This window comes from Eleutherodactylus coqui, chromosome 7, assembly GCF_035609145.1.
Source record: "Eleutherodactylus coqui strain aEleCoq1 chromosome 7, aEleCoq1.hap1, whole genome shotgun sequence".
Taxonomy (NCBI): Eukaryota; Metazoa; Chordata; class Amphibia; order Anura; family Eleutherodactylidae; genus Eleutherodactylus; species Eleutherodactylus coqui.
In genome coordinates, this window is record NC_089843.1 from 181663630 (window position 1) to 181688964 (window position 25335).

The window sequence follows — 25335 nt, forward strand, 5'->3', positions numbered from 1 at the left end:
AAACTTTAAATGGGCAGTTCTATTTAAAAAAAGCCAAAGGTACAAGTGAAGAAAAAGTAATGCCGGAGTCGGTGACTGGAAGGAATAGGAGGAGGTAGGCATGACAGGGTTAATGGGGAATGAAGGGGTTAAAGGAGTTGAGAAGCTGCTGGAAAAGAGGAGGGGTCGGAAGAAGGGGTGGAGTATGCAGGAATAGGTCTCGTGCCCGGGCAGTTGGAGCCATCTTTCAGAGGGAGAAGACGGAGATCCTGGAAGAAGAGTGCAGAGAAGTCCCAAGAAAACAGAAGTTGGGTAAACGGAAGTCCCAAGACAGACGGTGAGCGAGGAGAAGTCCCAAGACAGAGGGTGAGGGAAGTAGAAGTCCCAAGACAGAGGGGGAGGGAAGAGAAGTCCCAAGACAGAGGAGGAGAAGTCAGGGAAAAGGAGCCATACGGGAGAGGATAGAAGCCCCAAGACCTACCTAAGATGGAGGCTTTGCTGGAGAAGAGCAGGGCGACGGCCGAGAGGAGGGGCTTGCAGTGGTTGGAGGAGATATCGGGTGCTGCGCTGACTGAGGAGGACCCGGTGCCGGCGGCAGCAGAGGGGAGGGAGAGGAGGCAGTGGAGGACACGTGTACCGGCACGCTTAAGTCCCGAGGAGGGTCCCGCTTGCCTGCACTGCAAAGGGAGTCCATCCCCGGTCACTCCGGGCCTGTCCCCTTCCAAAACGCAGCAAGGGGGGAAGGGCAGGTCTGGGAGAACTCCCGTTCGGCGGCCAGGTGCAGCAGCGTTCATTGCGAGGTCCCGTGCTGCCAGGGGGGGCGGGGCCTAGCACAGGACAGACCGCAGAGATAGCAGGGAGAGGTGGGGGCTGCTCACCCAGAGGAGGGCTGAGGGGAGAGCAGCCCTGCAGCAGCAGCAGCAGGCCAGCACGGAGGGACAGAGCTGCAACCCCCGGAGCATTGTCCGTGTGGGAGAAGAAAGGGGGCAGCAGTCGGCCGGCCCTGAGATGTTAAGAAGAGAGGGAGCCCCGGGAGGAGCGGCGGCGACTGCGACCACAGCAAGACATGAGCAGTCGGGACGGGAGCAGACCAGTCAGAGGAGGAATGCTGGAGAAGATGAACCAGAGCGACATGAAGAGGGACCAGCGGCTGGTGGGTCCACAGCCCCTACGCAGCCGGGTGAGTTATACTCCGTGTCACGTGTGTCAAACCTAGCGGGGCATCTTGTGCCTGCGGGGAGAGGCGTTACTAGAGGGATGGGGAGCGAGCGGGCAGTAGAGGATAGGCGTGTGGCGGGTAGTGATTTTGGGAGTTTTATCGGACAGCTTGGGGATTGTTGGCAGAGACGGGAGTCGGGTGGGGGTCCGTCGCCTTTGGCGGCATGGACTACGCCGTCACGAGCGTCTACCAGCTGTGAGAGCGTCCAAGCCGGAAGCTCTGTTGGGGTGACAGGGATGGAATTATCAGCGGGGGTAGCGGTTGGGGTGCAGACTGAGAAGGATGGTGATGGGGTGCGTTTAGGTGATGCAGCTAAGGGTGAGGTTTATGTGTGCTTTGAGGGGCCGTTGGGGGCACACTTAAAAAAGGAAGTGAGAGAAAAAGTATGGGGGGATGAAAATGTGGAGATTTTTTCTCTGCTCCCGCTAGAAAAAATCAACCTAGACAAGGGGAAGAGAACTGAGTATAAAGTAGAAAAGGAAGAAAAACGGAGGTGGCGGTTAATTCCGCAGACCTTCACCAATTGGCTGCAGGCATTTGCGATTTTGGCGAGTGTTATTGGGGAAAAGGCTCCAGATAATTGCTCCGGTCTCTTTTGCTATTTGGACTCTATTGGGGAAGCCTATAGGGTATATGGGGGCCAAACCTGGCTGCGTTATGACGAGCAGTTCAGGCAGAAAAAAGCGGTCCGTCCTTCTATCCGGTGGGATCAGAAGGATATTGGGCTGTGGTTAAGGGTAATGGCCCCGGTAAGATACGGGCAGCCCTTTCACGGAGGGGTCGGGCCGTCAGGCTCGGCATCCGGTTTACAAGCATGTAGCCAGTCAGGGCAAGGGGGAGGAAACAGGCCGGGTTTGTGTTGGCAATTTAATGAGGGCCAATGCAAGTTTGGGAGCGGTTGCAGATTTAAGCACGTTTGCTCAATCTGCAACATGGGATCACACGAGGCAGCAAAGTGTTTTAGGAAGGGAAAAAGCAAAGGAATGGATTTCGGTGGAAAAAGGGATGACTCCAGTGAAGCTGGAAAAGATGGTTCCCTTCCTAAATAGATATCAGGATAAGGAAAAAGCAAAGCTGCTCTTCAGGGATGGTTTCAAAATTCCGCCCCCGGATAACGTTGTCCCCTTTTCAAAAAAGAACTTGCAGTCAGCACTGTCGTGTCTGGCGGTGGTAACTGAGAAGCTGGAAAAGGAGGTTCACTTGGGTCGCATGGCGGGGCCTTTTAGAGAACCTCCTTTGAAGGATTTAATTGTTTCACCACTAGGGGTAGTGCCCAAAAAAGAACCAAACAAATTTCGGCTAATCCATCACTTATCATACCCAAAGGGGGCGTCAGTCAACGATGGTATAGACCCTGAGCTTTGTTCAGTGGTGTATACGCCGTTTGACGCTGCGTTACGGTGGGTGAGAAAGTATGGGCCTGGGGCTTTGATGGCGAAGGCTGATATTGAGTCAGCTTTTCGTTTGTTGCCAGTGGCACCGGAAAGTATACGGTTGTTGGGCTGTTTTTGGAACGGGCAATATTTTGCGGATCGTTGTCTGCCCATGGGCTGCTCAATCTCATGTGCATACTTCGAAGCCTTTAGCTCTTTTTTGGAATGGGTGATCAAGGACACCGCAGGCATTCAATCGGTCATTCATTATTTGGATGATTTCCTGTGCGTAGGCCCGTGTAATTCATCGACATGCCCGGCCTTGTTGGGGACGCTGCAGTGGGTCGCTCATCGTTTTGGGGTGCCCTTGGCCCCCGATAAGACGGAAGGTCCCACGACATGTCTCAGCTTTTTAGGCATTACCATTGACACAGTGTCAATGGAATGCAGACTGCCAGAAGAAAAGTTGAAGGATTTGAAAGCGGAGGTAGAGAGGGCCAGGGGGTTGACAAAAATCACGCTACGTGATTTTCAGTCGTTATTAGGGAAGCAAAATTTTGCTTGCCGAATAATGCCTATGGGGAGAGTTTTTTGCAGGAGGTTGACAGCAGCTACGGCAGGAGTGAGGGCGCCGCATCATTTTGTTCGTTTGGGAAGGAGCCATAAAGGCGACTGGGCGGTCTGGGCCTCCTTTTTAAGGGAATACAATGGGCGGTCCTTGGTAATGGACGAGGCTTGTGAAAATGTGGACCTAGAGCTGTTTACGGATGCGGCAGGCAGTTCAGGTTTTGGGGCTTATTTCCAGGGCCAGTGGTGTGTGGGGATGTGGCCCGAGACGTGGAGGGAGGGAGGATTGATCCGCAACCTGGTACTATTGGAATTGTTTCCAATAGTTGTGGCGGTGGAGCTGTGGGGCGACAGTTTCAGGAACCGTAAAGTGCGTTTCTTATGCGACAACATGGGAATAGTGCAGGTAATTAATTTGCTGACGGCTTCCTCGCCGCCAGTAGTTGAGCTGCTGCGTCATCTGGTACTGCAAGCCTTGTCACTGAATGTATGGTTGGTAGCGGTTCACTTGCCAGGTGTTGATAACTCAATTGCGGATGCTCTCTCTCATTTGCAGTGGGAGCGGTTCAAGAGTCTGGCCCCGGATGCAGCCGAAGAGGGGAAGACATGCCCAGATCGGCTTTGGAGATTGGTAAGCGAGCAGTGGGACACTTAATTGAGGGGTCACTGGCTCGGCGGACAAGGGCTTCTTATTCAGCAGTGTGGCAGGAATGGGAGGAATGTTTAGGTAGCTTCGGGGTTGGAGGGTCAGAAGAGGTCAGAATGGGAGTGTTGCTTAGTTGGCTGGCCGAAGGGTCTCGGCAGGGGTTTACGTTAGCACGGGTCAATCGTTTTATAGTAGGCGTGGCTTTTGGCTGTAAGTTGAGGGAGGTTTGTGATGTTACAAAACATTTTTTAGTTAAACAAGCGCTGAAGGGCTTTAGAAGGGGGAAGAGAAGGCGAGATGGGCGGAGACCAGTTTCTTTTGGTTTACTGGAAAAGTTTGGTTTACAGTTAGCGCTAAGAATAGGAGAGTTGGTGTCGCCTAGTAGAGGGCTTGGGGGAGGTTTACAGGCAGAAGATTTTAGGTTGGTGGACGGCAGGTTGGAGTTTTTCATACGGAGGTCCAAGACAGACCAGATGGGTCGTGGTCACCGGATAGTACTGGGGGAGGTACCGGGAGCGGAGATGTGTCCAGTGAGGGCATGGCAGAGATATAGAGAATTGGCAAGGGTGGAAGTTGGGCCATTGTTAAGGCATGCCGATGGCAGTTTTTTTTATCACAGTACCAATTTCAGGCAGTATTTAAGAGGGCATTGGAGAAGGCGGGGTTAGATAGCGCGAGGTTCGGGACACACTCCTTTAGAGTGGGGGCAGCCACGGAGGCGGCTATACATGGCATGAAGTATGAGGTGGTCATGAGAATAGTCAGGGCGTTTTAAGTCATACGTTAGACCACAGTTATTGTAGTAGGCGTTGGAGTTAAAAGTTATTTGAGGGGGGATTTACGGATTTTATTTGTTTTACAGGGCGAAGACCAGCATTAGCGTGGATATTGGGGCACTCCTATGTATATTGGGGGGCTGAAAGGGCCAGTGTAAGAAGGGTTGGCAGGCAGTTGCGTTTAAGTAGGGGTTCGGTCCTTATACAGTGGATAGGGGAGAGAGGTATGTCATGGTGCAAGGTGTTGCGGGAAGTGGAAAGGCTGGTAAGTTTGGACAGGGTGCCGGACATCTTAGCCTTGCACCTTGGAGGAAACGATCTTGGTAGAAGGCCTTTTAGAGACCTCTCCCGGGATATACGATATGACATTTTGCGCTTGCTAATGTCATATCGTGGTTTGATAGTGGTATGGTCAGAAATCGTGCCCTGAAAAATCTGGCACTTTGCCAAGTCCCTTAAAGGGTTGGACAAAGCACGTATTAAATTAAATAGAGAGGTGTCACGTTTCGTGAGTAAACATGGCGGTGTGGCAGTGAGACATAGAGATTTGGAGTCGGGGGAAGGAAACAATTGGAGAACGGATGTCATTGGGACGTATCTATGGTTAGAAGGAGTTCAGGAGGGTATTGAGCGGGCCCTGGTGTTGTGGGGTGCTGCGCAGACTTGAGGGGGTCAAGCCCTGCTAGCTGTGGCGTAAAAGGGGGGGTCCTGTGGAGTGAGCAGTTTGGGTTGAGGGGTGAAGGCAGGTGCTAAACAGCGGCCTTCCCCTTTACACCCTCTTTTTGGTTGGAAGTGTGAGTTGGTGGATCTGTCGCCTCGTGGTTTTGACAGGGCGGTGCCCTACCAAGAGGGGTGGAGTCGCTAGCCCGTGTAAGGCTAGTGGGCCTTGGTGTCGGGAGGAAGGAGACTAGAGGCCAAGTGGTGAGTGTTGATCTCCCGAGCCAGGTGTTGGAGGCGGGGGGGTGTGTTGTTGGGAAATAGTCTCCCGAGTCGGGGGGTGTGCGGCGGGAGGCCGTCCTAAATATTTCCCGGGTTTTGAGGTGACAGATCAGTTTTGGGGCTCATAGGACCTCCCCTGGGGTTGTTATCTGTAATGTTGTAGTTTGTTATTTTCAATAAATGGCTGCTGTGGCCAATTCAATCCAAAGAAAAGGTTTGTAGTGTGTTATTGGTTATGGGGGGGGGGGGGGTGGATGGGGTCACAGCGGGAATGAGTCCGTTATACCCTTGTCATGCATTTTATAATATATCTTGTTGGAGAAAAATGCCACATTCTACTAATAATATCCACTTCATCCCTACCACCCCCCACCTTCTGAACTGATCATTCACTGCTTAAATGTTGAGCAAGACAGAGCCAAAATGGATTAGCAGTTCACTGAGGAAGCAGCAAGAGGCTAACTTCATACTGGCAAGCGTGATATGGGGCCATGAATCACGGCCCCATATCGCACTCAACACCATGTGAATTCCCTGAGAATCCTAGATGTTTTCATGTCAAAACAGCCCCGCATCACTTTGGGGGAGAAGCAATCCTCTGCGTGGCTGTGACAGCTGTGGCAGAAGATCGCAGAGTTTCTCCCATTGCTTTTAATGAGAGACATCACGATGCTGTCAGCCCCATTGAAAACAATGGGCACTGTGATGTGAGAGGACACAGGAAGATAGAACATGCTGTGATTTGTTTCCTGCATAGCATCGCGGTGCCATGTGGGAAAACATCGCTCCTGTGTATGACCCCTTTCAAAAGAATGGGCTCATATTTGTGCAAGATTTGTATGTCTTGCAACGCACAAATCTTGCGCAATTTTGAGGCTTGTGTGCAGACAGCCTTGATCTGTAACCCATATAAGTCTATGGGTCTATGGAGGGGAGAGAGCGAGGGAGATGCTATAGGTTCTACTAAGTATTCTGTCTTATCCCAGTGCTAAATTTACAACTACATTGCTCACTGCTGCTGTACTGTCTAATGTCTTTCATGTTACTGCTACTTCTGCAGGTGTGTTCCCAAGAGCCAGGGCAGCAGAGACATGGGAGCTGTGCTCAGGAGAAACTGAAAAACTTAAATGAGATAATTGCAAGATACAAGACATATAATGGCCAGAAATAGTGGTATTTATAATATACACACATAATACGCCTATTCTGAACAGTCACCTGAAATGACAGGAATTATTTAAAGGGAATACATCACCTATATTTCTTTTACAAATTAAAACCAAATAGTGAAACATACTGCCTTTTTCTAATTTGTTTTTATGTTATGTTTCTAGATTTTGTCATTCTGCTGTCTGTACATGGCTATGGGTGCTGCCATGTTGCCATAGACTTCATAGAATGTGATATGTCAGACTATTATTAGGCTTAGGGATCACTCAGACAAGCGTTTTTTTTCCCTGCATGTCGAGGTGCGAAACAAACAGCTCTATTAGAACTAATACTTTCCAATTAAAGCAATCGCATGTCTGTTTTTTACAAGCGAATAAAATTTGCACATGCAAAAATATAGCTCAGTGTTTTTCGATTTGCACAAAAACGCACTTTTCGTGCAAATTGATGCAACTTTGACAGTAGGAAATCCTACTGTCACAGTAGGAAATCCTACTGTCAAAGCCCTTAAATAAGCCCTAAATGCTGAAAAAAAAATTATATCACCTAGAAGCAGTGTCCCCGCCTGCTGAAAGAGCTGCTTCTGATTGGCTAAAGCACTCAGCCAATCACAGGCAGGTCTCGGCCATTCAATGAATGACAAGTGAGAGCTGCCTGTGATTTTAATACCCCACCTACTGAAAGAACTTCAGTGCAGAGTCGGGGACAGTGGAGACAGGATGCAGCTGAGCCTCGGCAGCTGAAGAAAGCTGAATATGTAAAGCCCTTCCCTGAAAAACAATTAAGGAGTGCTGGCAGCTGGATGCTCTAGCGAAGCTGTCATCTGTGACAGCTGCGCTAGCGAATTCTTTATTCCCTGCGGGGATAAAGAACTCCTTTGCTGCATCTGACACAGGTGGAGCAGCTAATTCTTTAATCCCTGCGGGGATGAAGAAGGCATCTGCCGCATGTGGCAGATGTGTACTTCATCCCCGTGGGGGGCACGGCAGCGGTGGACAGATAAGTGTATATATATCTATATATATAAAAATGAATGTATGTCTGTGTGCGTGCGTGTCTGTTTGTCCTTTATGCGCTACTACACCATTCATCCGATCGCCATGAAACTTTGGGAAGTTGTTGAGTACACTCCTGGGAAGATTATAGGCATAGTACAACTATCCTACGACAAATGGCGCGCGCGCGAGCGTCGTCGAAAGTTACCACCCCCCCACGTAGATCGAATAAGTAAGCCACCTGCTATTGTGATGTCATCACTGATGTCATCAACATCGGACGCCCTTGAACATGCCCCAACATGTTCTATAAAGCTGCATTGTGATGTCATTAAGGCTCTATTATGACACGTACAGCTTGGAACCACTAGAGCACGCCAGCCAATTACCATTGGAGTTGGAAGTGGGTAAACAAGTACTAGGATATCTTCCTAAGAAGCCACAGCAGCCGGATAAATTGTATGTTCCACCCAACGGCTATTTTATTCAGCCCGCAAGGGGGAAGCAGCGGCCTACAAAATCTCATTCAGGTAGGTAGGTTCAGTTCTTGAAGGTTGGGGAATGCTTATGGGCAAGGCCTTATGTCTCATCCCAACTCAATTATTCAATTCTAAGCGCAAAAGAATTAGCGTCCAAATTTTATGTACGGAATTTAAAGGGGTTGTCCCGAGGCAGCAAGTGGGTCTATACACTTCTGTATGGCCATAATAATGCACTTTGTAATGTACATTGTGCATTAATTATGAGCCATACAGAAGTTATAAAAAGTTTTATACTTACCTGCTCCGTTGCTGGCGTCCTCGTCTCCATGGAGCCGACTAATTTTTGGCCTCCGATGGCCAAATTAGCCGCGCTTGCGCAGTCCGGGTCTTCTGCAGTCTTCTATGGGGCTCCGTGTAGCTCCGTGTAGCTCCGCCCCGTCACGTGCCGATTCCAGCCAATCAGGAGGCTGGAATCGGCAGTGGACCGCACAGAAGAGCTGCGGTCCACGGAGGAAGAGGCCATCTTCAGCGGTGAGTAGAGAAGTCACCGGAGCGCGGGGATTAAGGTAAGCGCTCCGGTGAGCTTTCTTTACCTCCCTGCATCGGGGTTGTCTCGCGCCGAACGGGGGGGGGGGTTGAAAAAAAAAAAAACCCGTTTCGGCGCGGGACAACCCCTTTAATTCTCTCACTTCCCAATGTCATAGAAACTTGAAATTTGGCACGAGCATTGATTATGTCATAAATAGGAAAAGTTAATGGGTCCCAACTCGATTATTCAATTCAAAGCGCCAAAGAATTAGCGCTCAAATTTTACGTACGGAATCTAATTCTCTCATTTCCTGATGTCATAGATAGATAGACTGTATGCAATAACCCTGATAGATAGATAGATAGACTGTATGCAATGACACGTACAGCTTGAAACCATAAATACTAGAGCACGCCAGCCATTTACAGTCAGTCTCCATTGGAGTTGGAAGTGGGCAAACATGTACTAGGCTATCTTCCCAAGAAGCCACAGCAGCCGGATAAATTGGATGTTCCACACAACGGCTATTTTATTCAGCCTGCAAGGGGGAAGCAGCGGCCTACAAAACCTCAGTGGTCGCTGCTGCCGTCATCTAGATATATAAAAACGAATGTATGTATGTATGTCTGTCTTCGCAGCAACGCGCGACGGGTACGCTAGTATATAATAAAAAAAAAACTAAAATGATTTGCAGGGAAGAGCTTATATTTAAAGATCTTCCATGAAAATCACTTCAAGGGTGCCGCAGATCATTGCCTTCAATGGAGCCGCCAGAAGCACGGACCTTCATACATGTGTGTTTTTGAACGTACAGGCGTACGCACCTATTTACACATGCGCTCGTGTGAAGCCACCCTTAGTAGGGTTTTTTAACAATATAGATTGTGACATTAAAACAAAATTGCCAAAAATTCTGTGTGACATAATTATTAAGCAGCTACATAAGAAATTAGAGGTGTTTGCACCATGCATTTCAGGCCTCTTTCCAATGGCCGGTCGATATACGCTGTGTTCTGATGCATCGGATTCCAATGCATCAGATCACGTGGCCATATTCTTGAGACGTAAAAGCTCCTGGCCAGGCCAATATAGCACTGGGCGCTTTTACGTTGGGCCCAAAAGATAGTCCTGGAACTATCTTTGGGGCTGGAATATGTCGGGCACTGCATGGGCTCCTATGGGAGCCCATGACAGCGGCCTGGGGTGGGAGGGAGTTTAGCCACGTGTCTGGCCCTTTGCAATGGGAGGCGGTGCAGCGGGGTGGAGATAGAATCCACCCCTCCCCACCCCTTGTCCACAGCCAGCAATGGGAGGAGGTGTAATAGGGTGGAGCTTAGCTTTGCCCCCGTCCCACCCCTCCCATAGCAAAGAACGAGCAGGGAGGAGAGCAGAGGTGAGCCTGCAAAGGGGGAGGGAGGGGAAAGGGGTGACGGCATGGTGACCTCGGCGTATATGCGCTGGGGCCCATGCCGTATGAATGGGCACACAAACGGTAGACTTGTGCACCTGTTCATAAGCTTCTACGCCCCAGATGGTAGTGTATATCGGCCGGCCATGAAAGCGCCGGCGATATACACTTGTGGGAAGGAAGCCTCAGTTTGTAAAAGCAGAAAAGAGGTCGTTGCTGCGCCATTATATAGACACATTCATTAAGAAAATGTAGTTTTGTTTCAGTTAAAATCTTTAATGCTGTGGTTTCATTCCTAGCGACTTGGTGTGTTATCATTAAACATTAAGAGTGCTTACCACGGGCTCAAGCCCAAAAAACAAACACATTACATTTGCTTCCAATCATACTGTTAAGAAGTTTGGATTCTGCCCGAGTTGATTTTTTTCGTGTTAGGTCTCCTGCGGATGGACGATTTTTCATGTGGTTTTGCGCACAAAAAAATAAGCTGCAAGAACAATTATTTAAATCCTATAGGCTACAACTGGTTCCCTCACATTGCTTAATTTTCTACATGCATTTCCACCGTCGACAAAAATACGCGACATGCTCTATTTTTGTGCGCATTCACACCCTCAAGGCCCCATAGGGGTTTATGGTGTGCGCAAATGAACACCATGGACTACTTAGGCACTATGGGCAAAAATTAGGCAGAAATATAGATTTTTTTAGAGATAGACCTATTTTTTCACACATGTAGAAAAACTACGTGCCAGAAAAAATGGGCAATATCTTTTCTTCTGTGTAGTAACGCACGAGAATCACTCTAGTCAAAACAAAACCATTGAAATCAATGGTTTCATTTCATCATGTCCACAAAACCTGACAAAAGCATAGTCGTCTGTTTAAGCCCTTATACAGTTATTTAGGGTGCTTTCACATGGGGTGAAATTATTTTACATTTCACAACCAAATCTGCATCTATTAATCAGCTCTTTCACAAAAATGTATTTTCACACTTGAAAATTTATTACTAGAGATGAGCGAATATACTCGTTTAGGGCTATTTCGCAATCAAGCATAGTTTTTTTCGAGTAACTGCCTACTCGGGTGAAAAGATACGCGGGGCGCCAAGGGGCAGGGGGGCGGTGTGGTGGAGCGGGGGGTAGCAGCGGGGAGTGGGGGGGGAGAGTGAGAGAGAGCTCCGCCCTGTTCCCCACTGCTACCCCCCGCTCCACCACGCCGCCCCCCGGCACCCCCCGAATCTTTTCAACCGAGTAGGCAGTTATTCGAAAAAGCGATGCTCGATTGTGAAATAGCCCTAAACGAGTACGTTCGCTCATCACTACTTATTACCTAACCTAATTTAAATTGTTCATACCTAGGAAGGACAATCTGGCAATTATTGCATGATTTAGGCTGGCTCCACACGGGCAATCGCAAAATCGCATCTTTATTCACTGCAATTTGTGAGCATCAGTGTTTTTCAAAGAATAATTTCGCAATGCTTAAAAAACATTTGCTGATTTCAGTTGCCGATGTCCTATTATTCCGGGTGTGAAGTTTTTACGCTACTAAATATCCCTCATCGGAATTAATACAATTAATACATTGGGAACTAATGCTGCAGATATTCGCTCGTGGGAATCATGCCTTACTTGGTACATTTTAACATCTAAGTTAAATACAAAATCAAAGGAGTAAGAGAAAGGATTAGGAATAGAGATGAGCGAACGTACTCGGTAAGGGCAATTTCGCAATCGAGCACCGCGATTTTCGAGTACTTCACTACTTGGGTGAAAAGTACTCGGGTGCGCTGTGGGTGAGCGGGGGTTGCAGCGGGGAGTGGGGGGGGGAGAGGGAGAGAGAGAGGGCTCCCCCCTGTTCCCCGCTGCTACCCACCACTCCCCTCTGCAACCCCCCCACACCACAGCGCCCCCGAGTACTTTTCACCCGAGTAGTGAAGTACTCGAAAATCGCGATGCTCAATGCGAAATCGCCCTTACCGAGTACGTTCGCTCATCTCTAATTAGGAATAGAGATGAGCAAACGTACTCGGTAAGGGCGATTTCGCAATCGAGCACCGCGATTATCGAGTACTTCACTACTCGGGTGAAAAGTACTCAGGTGCGCTGTGGATGAGCGGGGGGGTTGCAGCGGGGAGTGGGGGGAGAGGGAGAGAGAGAGGGCTCCCCCCTGTTCCCCGCTGCTACCCCCCACTCCCCTCTGCAACCCCCCGCCCCACAGCGCACCCAAGTACTTTTCACCCGAGTAGTGAAGTACTCGAAAATCGCGGTGCTCGATTGCGAAATCGCCCTTACCGAGTACGTTCGCTCATCTCTAATTAGGAACCTTTCACAAGGGATGGAATTACGGCGTTAGACGCAGCCAAATGTGTGAAATTCCATATGAAAATCTGCAAGTCTAACTGTGGATTTTGATGTGGAATTACAGGCAAGTTTTAAGCCATTTATAATTCTGCATGAAAATGCGCAAGTAGCCTGCAGATCTTGGTGTAGAATTTTCCACAGCTTCTTGCACTCTTTTCTGTCCTATATGACGGATCCTGTGGAAAATGGCATAGCAGTTGGCATTCATGTTTGGTTTCTAATATTGACACATGGGTGCCATAGTTTCAAATATAATTCTTACATTATTAATAGTACAGTGGTATCTATAGGTGATGCACAATTACTGTATGTTTAGTACCCTAAAAGCTCTTTAGGCTACCTTCACACATAGATGATATGCTGCAAATTATCCTTCCAGATTTGCAAGTGCAACATATGACTTTATATGGGATGTCTATTATTGTATTTTATTAGAAGAGATCTGTTGACACTATTAATATGTAATGGTTGGCCATGTTGTTTAAACCTAAAATTACATAAAAATGTAGTACAGTGATTTTAAAATTGAGCAAAATTTAACAGCATAAGGCCGCCTGCACACGAGCGGGTCAGATCCGGCAGCGAGAATTCTCGCCGCGGGACCCGACCCGAGAGCCTGCAGGGACGAGCGCGTACTCACCCGCGCCTGGCGGCCCCGGCTCTTTCATGTGCCGGCTGCCGCGCAGCCGGCGCATGCGCAGACCGGAACCGGCGGCCGGGTGAGTGCGTGCCCCGCACAAAAATAGGACATGCCGCGGTTTGTTTTCGCGCGGCCAAACCGCAGCCGTCTGCATAGGAGTGCGTATTGTAATGCACTCCTATGCAAACTTTCAGTGGCGGAAATCCCGCGGCGGGATTTCCACCCGTGTGCAGGCGGCCTAAAGCAGTTTTTTTAGTTTGTATTTGAACTGTGACTTTTTTAGTGTGTATTAATATCAATTTTAATTTGACCAAAAATGCACACTTTACATGCTTCCTCTTAACAATAATAGTGTCATATTTGACCTGAGCTTAAGATACACCATGCCCAGGACAGACAAAAGGTTGTGTTCACACAAGGAGCAGACTGCTGAACAGAGTAAAATAACATATAATCTAAACAAAAAGAGGAAGGGACAACCTCACCCTGACTATTAGGACAAGAACCGCTATGCCTAAAAGAGAGGTTATCGCATCGATAAAAGCGGCCCCACGTCTCGTGCCTCAGCCACTAACTCTAGCAACTAAAAGGAGGAATGGAAAACCCTACCCTGACTACTAGGACAAGAACCGCCATGCCTAAAAGAGAGGTTATCGCATTGATAAAAGCGGCCCCACGTCTCGTGCCTCAGCCATTAACTCTAGCATCTAAAAGGAGGAAAACATAAGTGAACAAACAAAAGCACCACTTAGCTTTACAGCAGAACTTATACCACACGAACATGTCCACTCTGCACACAGACTAAGAAAATAATCAGCAACAACCAGACTCGGAAGCAGACTTAAATAATGACCGAGGCAATTCAATTGGACAGACAGAGTTCTATAAACACCAGGGTAAAATCCACTTATAAAACAAGAGAAAAAAATCAGTGACAGGGAAACACTGAGGGAATACAGACAAACGACCAAAGTAACACCTGAAGAAATAACAAGCCACAAAGACATAACCATCAACCCGTGGGACAGACTGGAACAGTGCGGCTAGTCTGCATGTCTACATGTCGAGACCACCGCTCCATAACCCCGTCGCGGCCAACAGAAAGTGAGAAATAGATTCTTATTCTTTTCCCAAGTCACAGATAAAACATTTTGGTTGCTGCTAGCTCTCATGCTTCAGTATCCTATTATTACAACCATTCCCTTTTCATTGGTTTCCTTTTATAGTGACATTTTCCTAAGGTAAATGTCTTTTGATATTCTTTTGACACATCACTCTATCTTTTAATGTCATAAAATACATTTTTATCATTTAGATTTTTTTTTCCATCTCTGTGAAATAGAGATGACAAATGCAGCTTAAAAAATAAAGCATCTAATAAAACCTGAATGTTTTTACCTTAATAAGGATAACCAGGAGTATATTTTGTGATGTGTTTTTCATGTATTGGAAATGAAGAACACATTAACATTTTCGATAATTAATGAAGTAATGGTCTAAATTCTTTCTGTTTACTCTGTTAAAGGGATTGTCTCATGAAAAGAGCCCCTGTTCATGTGTCCTAATAAGCTAGATGGATGTCTCACTCTGTACAATAAATGTACGCTCTGGCAGACTCACAGCTGTCTATGTATTACATGAATGACCATTCATCTATGAGCACTGCAGGGGAAATGTCTGGACACAGCTTCCTCAGGTCTATTCAGTTGTTTGCAACTGGACCCATGAAGGCTGATAATACAACCCCTTCAATTAATCACTGCCTTTTTAATGCCAGTATATAGTTAATAGCTATTTTCAGTGTTCTTGAGACTTTAGCTCTTTAACGTATAATTTCTGGCCTGGATTTTTCCTGACCATTCTCCTACCTTGTCAGGCCTCACATGGAAAACTGTATACAGTTCTGGACACCGGTGCTCAGGAAAGACATTGCAGTGCTTGAGGGGGTTCAAAGAAGGGCAACTAAATTAATAAATGGAATGGGAGGACTGGAATACCCAGAGAGGCTATCAAAATTGGGATTATTTACCCTGGAAAAAAGACAAGGGGCGACCAAATAACTATGGATAAATACATTAGGAGACTATACAAGGATCTCTCCCATGATCTTATATATATATAGGACTGCGACAGTAACAAGAGGGCATCCTCCATGTTTAGAGGAAAGAATGTTTCATCGCCAACATAGAAGGAAGTTTTTAACTGTAAGAGCAGTGAGACACTCTGCCTGAGGAGGTGGTGATGGCAAAATCAATAGAGAAGTTTAAGGGGGACTAGATGTCTCTTTGGAGACATTAACCCCTTAGTGACAGCCCAGTTGCCTTTTTACATCTTGGCTTTGGCTAATTCTCAGGGATGTAAAAATCCAGCTCCATGCTGACCACTTCCAGAGGTAACTGACAACCTACAGCTGTCATGGGGGGCTGCGGGGAGCGACCCCCGGTCAAGCGATCGGTGTTAGCAAATGGGTAACGCCGATCACATTAAAGTGAAAAGAAAGTAAAAGAAAAAGGTGAAGTTTTAGCTCCCCTCATGGATCGGAATAGTGACAGGATCTAAGAGTACTCATCCCCGTCCTCCGTGATGTTCCATGGCATTCTGGTGTTTGACGACCTGGTGCTGGCATCTGCCCCTGCAGGCCAGACGACATAACATCATGTACATGCACAGAAAGCCCGAGAAATTTAAAATCATCCTGCCTCTGGCTAGTATGAGTAGCCGAGAGCAGGCTGATGACACCAGGCACCACTGTATGCAGTTTCCAGTCACATGATCACTGTTATCCAATGGATAACAGTGATCATAGAAACTTAAAAAAAAGTTTAAAAAGTGGAAAAAAAGATAAAATAGTTTAAGTTTCATCTCAACTCATGGATCATATCCGTGAGGGGAGATGAAATTACATACTTAAGGCCCCTGGATTTATCCACAGACCTTACCCCAGCTTCTGCGCACGTGCCTGTCGCCAAAATGGTTGACGCATGCGCAGAAGCGGCGGATTGCTGAAGTAATTTAAAATCTCCCTGCTTCTGGCTACCAAATGTAGCTAAGAGCCTGGAGATTTAATAGGGGGCTGTGGCAAACAGTCCCTCATCACATGATCTCCACTATCCAATGGATAACTGCGATCACCTAAAAGTAAAAAAAAAGTTACAGTTTTACCTCCTGTCATGGATCAGATCCATGAGGGGAGGTGAAATAACTTACCTAAGGCCTTCGGCGATGTCCCGCAATGGAATCCTTATCCGCAGACCTCTCCCCAGCTTTGGTGCAAGCGCCCGTCGCTGAGATGACAGACACAAGAACAGAAGATGGCGAGGGCCACAGGAAATTTTAAATATCCTTGCTCCTGGCTACTAAAGGTAGCTGAGAGCCTGGAGCAGTGACCGAGAGCCGCAGTGAGCTATCTGATAGCTTTAACCATAGATCTGGGAACACCTCTAATCGATACTCCTTATCTTTATATATATATGGTTGCGGCTGACTAGTATCTAAACTATATAGGGACGCAGCGTGCTTACCACAAGCTGCTTTCCCTATATATAGATACATGAAGAATAATAGGAAATATATAGATCACAGACTTGCAGTATAGGGAGTGATAGCCTATACCAAAGGCTATCACCTCATAACAATGCAATACTGTGCTATATAGAAGAGCAGATTGTCCATCACAATACTGCATTTTCTGAAAAAGAGAACTACCTCTATAATAGAGGTGTCCTTCTATTAGTAACCACTCATCTCTTATTTCAGTTGATTCATCTGCACTGCCTACTCTATGGCCGCCTGCAGACGAGCGGAAATCCCGCCGCGGGATTTCCCGCGGGATTTCCGCCGCTGAAAGTCTGCATAGGAGTGCATTACAATACGCACTCCTATGCAGACGGCCGCGGTTTGGCCGCGCGAAATCTCGCGCGGCAAACAAACCGCGACATGTTCTAATTTTCTGCGGGGCACGCACTCACCTGGCCGCCGGCTCCGGTCTGCGCATGCGCCGGCTGCGCGGCAGCCGGCACATCAAAGAGCCAGGGCCGCCAGGCGCGGGTGAGTACGCGCTCGTCCCTGCAGGCTCTGGGGTCGGATCGCGCGGCGAGAATTCTCGCTGCCGGATCCGACCCGCTCGTCTGCAGGCGGCCTATGTCTGACAGAGCGAAAATGGTCCTCTTTAAAGAGCTATTAAAACTCTGGAACAGGCATTAATCTATAACTAAAGCCATAATCTCAGTGAAAAATCTCCTGATGACCCGCTACAATAAGCGGAGAAACGCGTTGAGATTTTAACCAAAAACACGAAGAAAATACATATAAAAAATTGGAGATTATGATATTAAAATTGAAAAGATACGAATAGGAGATGAGCCTTTATTCACTTGAATTATGAAATATATAATCGCATCATCAAGTCCAAAGGCACACACCTCCAATATCCGCTAACCTTCCTGTCTTGTGATATTGAAAAAAACAAGACTAATCGCTGCCATAACAGTATTCATCTCAAGTCTTGATTAATTTCTATCATATATGGGAAATATGGGAAGTAATGTGTAAGATATAAATCTGTTCTTACCCATATCCAAGGTTTTTGATATAACGACAGCTGCTGCACTATTATACAAATTTACAGCCCCTCTTGAACACTAATGAGGGTGTGAAAAAATAAGTAAGCAGCTATAGTCGTTTACTACGTGACTAAGGTCAATATACCTCTATAACAAGGAGGTTTTTTGTAGTGCCCCGTTTTGTGTTTTATTTTTAAAAATTATTTAATAAAGGAAGTATTTTAAACTATGTCTAAACTGTGAAGGGCTTTAAGGGGTATAGTTTTCAAAATGGGGTCATTTGTGGGGGTTCTCCGTCATTCATATGTGTGCTGTACAAAAAAACAGTTTTTAAAATAACACAATTGCCCAAATAATAAAAATTGTAATTTTTTTCCTTCTGCTTTACTTAGATTCATTCAAAAACTGTGGGGTCAAAATAACCAGTACACCCCTAGATAAATTCATTAATGGGTCTAATTTTCAAAATGGGGTTATTTTGGGGGATTTTCTGTTGTTTTGGCTGTTCAAGGGCTCTATAAATGGGCAATGGGGCCTAAAACACCTTCAAGCAAAATGTCTATTCTGAAAACCACAGGCTGCTCCTTTCGGTTTGGGCCCCGTTGTGCATACGGACAGAAGATTAGGGTCACAATGGGTATGTTTCTGAAAATACTGCAAACAGGGGTATCCATTTTGCAGTGTAAATCCTTATTTTCATGTGCACTATCAAAAAAAATGTAATTAAAATGACATATTTGCCAAAATATGCCATTTTATTTCTCCTCTAAATTAATTGCATTAACTCTTCAAAAGAAACTGTGGAGTTAAAATACTCATGACCCCCATCAGTGAATACATTAACGGGTGTAGTTTTTAAAATGGAGTCATTTGTGGTGGTATCTATCATTCTGACACCTATGAGCCTTTGCAATCTTGGCTTGGTGTGGGAAAACAAAGTGTTTCTCAAAATGTTGGTAAGTAATGTTAAATTTGTACATCTCCTAAATGGTTAAAAAAAAACTAAAGATTTTCAAAGGTGTGTCAGAATAAAGTAAACAGATGGAAATATATATCTTATAAAAAAATTTACACAATATGTTTGCACATATTTGAGATATTGCATTTGAAAAATGTGAAAAAAAGATTTTTTTTCCCCAAATTTTCCCAATTTTGGCACTTATAATAAATATACACATATTCTATTGGTCTATTTTTATGTGCGTGGCGAAAAAACAATGTCAGAATCATTTGTATATGCAAAACCTTTACAGAGTTAATATATGTTAAAATGACACGTCAGATTACCAAAATTTGGCTCTGTCACTAGGGGATTAAATAACCAGTGGAGTTGTTGATCCAGGGATCTTCTGACTGCCAGACTTGGAATTAGGTAGGAACTTTTCAAATGTTGAACCAGGGATTATTATGACTGCCATTATGGAGTTGGGTAGGAATTTTTCTCCCCCCAAAACGGGATATATTGGCCTCTGCCTTTTTGTTTTTGTTTTTTTAACCTTCCTCTGGATAAACAAGGGGGAGGAGGTGAAAACAGGCTGAACTGGATGGACAGTGGTCTTTTTTCAGCCTAATATACTATGTTACCTCAACATTTAGTGCTACATTCATCCTACTGTTGCTAATCCACAGTCTATCAATCCTATTTCTATCTGTTTTTACTATTCTGTAATATGCTGTGCTATTTTATACAATACCCTCATTTGCTGCCAAACTAAGATTCTTCATTCAAATTTTGACTTCTCCTTGACTGCTGTTGATGACTAGGCTAAAGAACTACATTTTTTTCTCTAATTGCTTCTTTAGAACTAGGTTTCTATTTATCCAGAGAATGAAAAGGCACCGTTTCACAATGACAATCCTTTGCTATATGCTCACTTACAGCATATTACATTGTAGAGCAAGAACTCTTGCTAGAGACCCCCTTCGATTAGCTATAGCGTACAGCTCTTAACAAAGAACAGCTCCTGCTTTAGTCGATTCAACACATGTATTTCATGATCTCCTTTTCATTTGACTGGTTGACATTGAATATTGCATTCCCATGAAGCAGCCGCTGTAACACTCCATGAGCTTGCAATTTTAGGTTACCAATGTAAAAATAAACATTAGATGAGATGTAAGCTACAGACTTGGCACTTTCCTATACAGGCATGTGAACATGGAGAATATATTTTTGCAGAACTTGTAAAAAGTATTACTCATCCGAAGAAGACTGTGAGTGTAATAGACTTAAAAAGTGCTGCATGATTACAAGAAAAACAGGATAAGATTGTTAATTTCTGTCATGAAAGATAAGTGTTGGAGATGTTTGCGTACGCTATGTTCTTGTTCTCAGATGTATTATGACCTTTTGCTGTGACTGTGTTGTTCTTTACTTGAAGAATAAATTCCATTTATATAACACAATAGCATGCTTGGTTGTATCATTAGGACTTCATAGAAAATAAATAATTTCATTATTTTTGTTTATACCAAATTTGTTTAATACATACAAGTTATACAATACAACATCATTTTTTCACAATTTGTATGACCTTGGCCTCCTGCTCACGGCCGGGTCGGATTCTGATTACGAAATCTTCCAGTGGAATTAGACCCAGGGCCTCGACAGTTACCCCCAGAGACTCATACTCAGGTGTCCCGATCTGTCGCGAATGTCTCGGCCAGCGAGCCAGGTGCACATACGCAGTGTAGGGCATGACGCGTCGGCAATGATGCGGATCCGCGGTGACTCAACGCGGGATGGACGGCTTCTATTGACTGCAATGGAAGCCGTCCGTGTAATTCTCTGCAGAAAATACAGCATGCTGCTATTCTTCCCTGTGAGCGGAAAATCACAGTTGATTTTCACTCGTGGGCGTGAAAGACTCTTTTAACATGGCATGTCTATGGACGGACATTGCTACAAAATTCACATCAGTCATCTGGCCAAGAATTCCGCTGCGATAATCCGTCTGTGGGCATTGGGCTTTACAGTTACTCTTGCAAGCACTTGTCAACCAACGTTATTCAAATAGAGCCATTTAAATGGCATCAGAGTACTTCCAGGATTTGCTATACACTACTTGAAATGAATCTTATAATTACCCGCCTAAGGGCTTAAACACATGGGCGTGTTTTAGTCCCATTATGCGGCCATGATTTTCATAATTGGACGAAATAAAACCATTGATTTCAATGGTTTCGTTTTCATTATCGGGATTCTTGTACGTTAACATTATTTTTTCTACGTGTCAAAATATAGGGCAGGACCTATCTTACCGCTTTTTTTTCAAAATCTCGCACAATAGCGTGGAGCTTGAGTAGTCCAAAAAAAAAAAAAAGCCTGGTTCATGCACTAATATGCTCCAAGCATATCAATACATGCGCCCATGTGTTTTCGCCCCTAGGGATTTGGACTACATTGGACATTAAGGATGCAAATATGGAGCAAATCATTTAGAAAAAAAGTTAAAGTCATAATTATTTGTAAAACTGCACCTGAAATGATGTCAGTGTTAGACCTGAAAAAATAGTAACTAAATAAATCGCATAAGCATTAGAATAAGACCTCCTTCACATGTGTGTATGTGTATTTGTGCTCTCATGAGGATAGCATTTTTGCAGAGCAAACTATGGGTTTTTTGCATGTTTATTGGTATATTTTACTGTACTTTTTACGCCTGCAAGTCATACTTATTTGCATGTGTCAAGCAAAGATGCAATGATTGAAATGGATAATTGGTCTTAATGAGGTCCAGATGTGTTCTTTTTGCAATAGAAATACACATTCTTTCACACATCACCTTCCGTATTGAGTGCATTTGTGCACCCCCATTGACATCTATGGGAACCTTCAGTGCACGAATATCCATAAAAATAGAGCATGTTGTTTTTTGTTTTTTTTGCGCGACCAAATTTTGCACACGCAAATACACCTGTGTGAAGTAGACCTTAATAGAGATTACAGCCGGGTTTACACAGGTGTATTTGTGCTGTGTATTACGCTCACAAAATTTGCACGCGTAGTAGGCAGTGAAGAAATTCCATTGATTTCAATGGGTTCATTCACATGAGTGCATGAAAGAATACGCCACATGCTCTCTCTTTAGCGCATTTGCGCAGCACAAGAGCCCATTAAAATAAATCAACGGACTCATGCGGTGCTTGTGGAAATGAGCATGACAAAGGCAGAAAACGTGCATATTTGTTGCACATATGCACACAAAATCAATTAATTAATTTACATTGGTGCATTTCTTTACTCAATGTGCAATTGCGTGAAAAGTATCCAACATGCTCTATCTGGAGCGCATTTTTGCAGCGCAAGAGCCAATTTAAATCAATGGCTGCTTGCGTTATTGCATGCAATCAATTCAGAAAACCTGTGTATTCGCAGCACTAATACAAACAATTTGATTTTGTGTGTGTTCATTTTTTTGTGCACCAACACGCAGTAGGCAAATTTGAACTAATGCGTTTCCTATGGTGTGTGCACATGTGCTTTACAGGCGTGTGCCTGCAAAGATAGGACATGCAAGCACCACAGGGAATGCACGCATTGTCTTCAATGGAGCCACGGCTGCTGCCAGCGGCTCCATTGAAGACAATAGTATGCCGGCACCCGTGAAAAACAAGAATTTTAGTGAAAAAAAAAACTTACCTGTCCGCATACAGCAGATGTTTCCTTCACCCCAGCGAGGAAAAAGAATTCCCTGCGGCACCTGCCACGTCTGTGACAGATGCAGCAAAGGAATTCTTCATCCCTATGGGCAATAACGAATTCTCTACCACAGCTGTCACACATGACAGCTGTGGTAGGGGATCCAGCTACCGACATCCTGCAATTGTTTTTCAGTGAAGGGCTTTAAATATAAGCCCTTCCCTGAAAAACAAGAAAAAGTGGTGGAAAAAATAATAAACACCACATATTTACCTTTCTTCAGCTGCCGGGGCTCAGCTGCATACTCTCAGTGCTGTTCCCAGCTCTCCAATGCAGTTCTTTCAGCAGGGGGGGATTTAAAATCCCCTCCTGCTGAAAGAGCTGCTTCTGATTGGCTGAGGCACTCAGCCAATCACAGCAGCTCTCGTCTGTCATTCATTCAGCGAGAGCTGCCTGTGATTAGCTGAAGTGCTCAGCCAATCAGAAGCAGCTGTCTGTGATTGGCTGAGAACCTCAGCCAATCATAGGCAGCTCTTGCTGAATGACTGACAGCAAGAGCTGTCCCACTATATAGTGGGAATAACAGAAACATGGCTTGATGATAAGTGCGATTGAGCAGTTAGCTTACAGGGTTACAATCTCTTCAGAAGAGACCATGGCAACCAGAAAGGGGGAGGACTGTGTCTGTATGTTAAATCGCACTTAATGCTGAAGCTATGAGAAGATATACTGTAGGTGTAGGAGATGAATACGTGTAATCTCTGTGGGTAGAAATACAAAGAGCAAAGAATAACAAAATCTTTATAGGGGTTTACTATAGACCACCAAAAACAACAGAAGAAACTTAAAATGTTTTATTAAGACATATAGTAGAGGTATCAAACCGCAATGAAGTAATTATTATGGGGGACTTTAATTATCCAGATATAATATGGAAAGACAAAACCTGTAATTCTCATAAGGGCGATAAGTTTTTGAGAATAATTAAAGATAACTTCCTTTCCCAACTTGTGCAGGAGCCAACTAGAGGGAGGGCCGCTCTGGACTTAACTAGCAAAGTATTAACTAACAAAACGGAGTGAATAATGGTGGTTCCGGTTGAGGGACACTTAAGAAATGGTGACCACAATATAATTCAATTCCAGCTGTTATTCAATAGGAAGCCTTATCAAGGAGTGGCAAAAAACTAAACTTCAGTAAAGCAAAATTTGATCAGCTCAGAATTACTCTTGGGAACATTAATTTGGATGATGTCCTCAAAAATAACAGAACAGATGACAAATGGGAGAAGTTTAAAAACATCCTAATTACCTCATGTGAGCTTTTCATACCCTTTAAAAATAAAAGAACTACAAGTAGAATGAAACCAATGTGGCCCGACAAGACTGTGACGGGGGCAATAAGGGAAAAGAAGAAAGCATTTAAATTACTAAAACAAGAAGGCAGTGAAGAAGCGCTTAACACATACCGGGAAAAAAACTAATTATATAAGGATAAGATCTAAACTGCCAAGGAGGAGGCAGAGAGATTGATTGCTCAAGAGAGCAAAAATAACCCTAAACTATTCTTCAATTATATAAACAGTAAAAGGTTTTGCACTGACAGCATTGGCCCCTTAACAAATAATTCAGGAGAGACCATAGAAGACGATGAAGGATGGCGAATCTATTAAATAGCTTTTTCTCAAGTGTATTCACAAATGAAAAAGAAATGTCACACGAGATGCAAGGGAATAGAGCGATCCCCCCACTAAATATTGCATGTCTAACGCAGGAGGAAGTACAGAGCCAGTAAAGAAGGATTAAAATTGATATATTGCTGGGCCCAGATGGATTACATCCAAGGGTTCTAAGGGAACCAAGTAACGTAATAGATAGACCGCAATTATTCTTATATTTAGTGACACCATTGAGACTGTTCTTGTACCACTAAATTGGCACATTGCCAGTGTGGTCCCAATATACAAAAAGAGAATCTGGTAACTACTGGCCAGTAAGTCTCACTTTAATTATTGGAAAAATATTCCAGGGGTTTCTGAGAGATGCCATCCTAGAATACATCAAGGAAAAACAACAGCATAACTCTTCATCACCATGGGTTTTCGAGGGGTCGATCATGTCAGACCAATTTGATCAGCTTCTGCATTTAAGTAAGTTCTAGGCTGGACCTGGGAGAGTCTATTGAATATATATGGATTTTTCGAAAGCATTTGACACTGTGCCACATAATAGTTTGATATATAAAATGAGACAGCTCGGACTGGGTGAAAACGTGTGTATCTGGGTAAAGAACTGGCTTGGAGATAGAAAGCAGAGTGTGGTAATAAATGTTTCATATTCTGATTGGACCACAGTTGCTAGTGGGATGCCATAGGCTTCAGTATTAGGCCCCATTCTGTTCAATATATTTATTAATGAGCTAATAGAGGGACTACACAGTAAAATATTAATATTTGCAGATTTTATGAAATTATACAAGATAATTAATACAAAGGAGGGCAATATGCGACTACAAAAGGACCTAGTTGAGCTGGGGGCTTGGGTTGAAAAATGGCAAATTAAGTTGAATATTGATAAATGTAAGGTTATACACATGGGCAGGAGAAATGGAAGCCACCAATATACACTAAATCGGGTACTGCTAGGGAAAGGTGAAATGGAAAAAGACCTAGGGGTACTAGTCGACTGTAGACTTAAATGAAGCAGTTAATGCCAGTTAGCTGCTGCAAAAGCAAATAAAGTCTTAGGGTGCATTAAAAGAGGTATAGGGGCGAGGGACAAGAATAATATTCTTTTACTATACAAGGCACTTGTCAAGCCTCACATGGAATACGGTGCACAGTTCTGGACACCGGTGCTCAGGAGAGATGTTGCAGTGCTTGAGGGGATTCAAAAAAGGGCGACTAAGTTAATAAATGGAATGGGAGGACTGGAATACCCAGAGAGGCTATCAAAATTGTGATTATTCACCCTGTAAAAAAGACAGTTAAGGGGCGACCAAATAACTATGTATAAATATACTAGAGGACAATACAAGGAT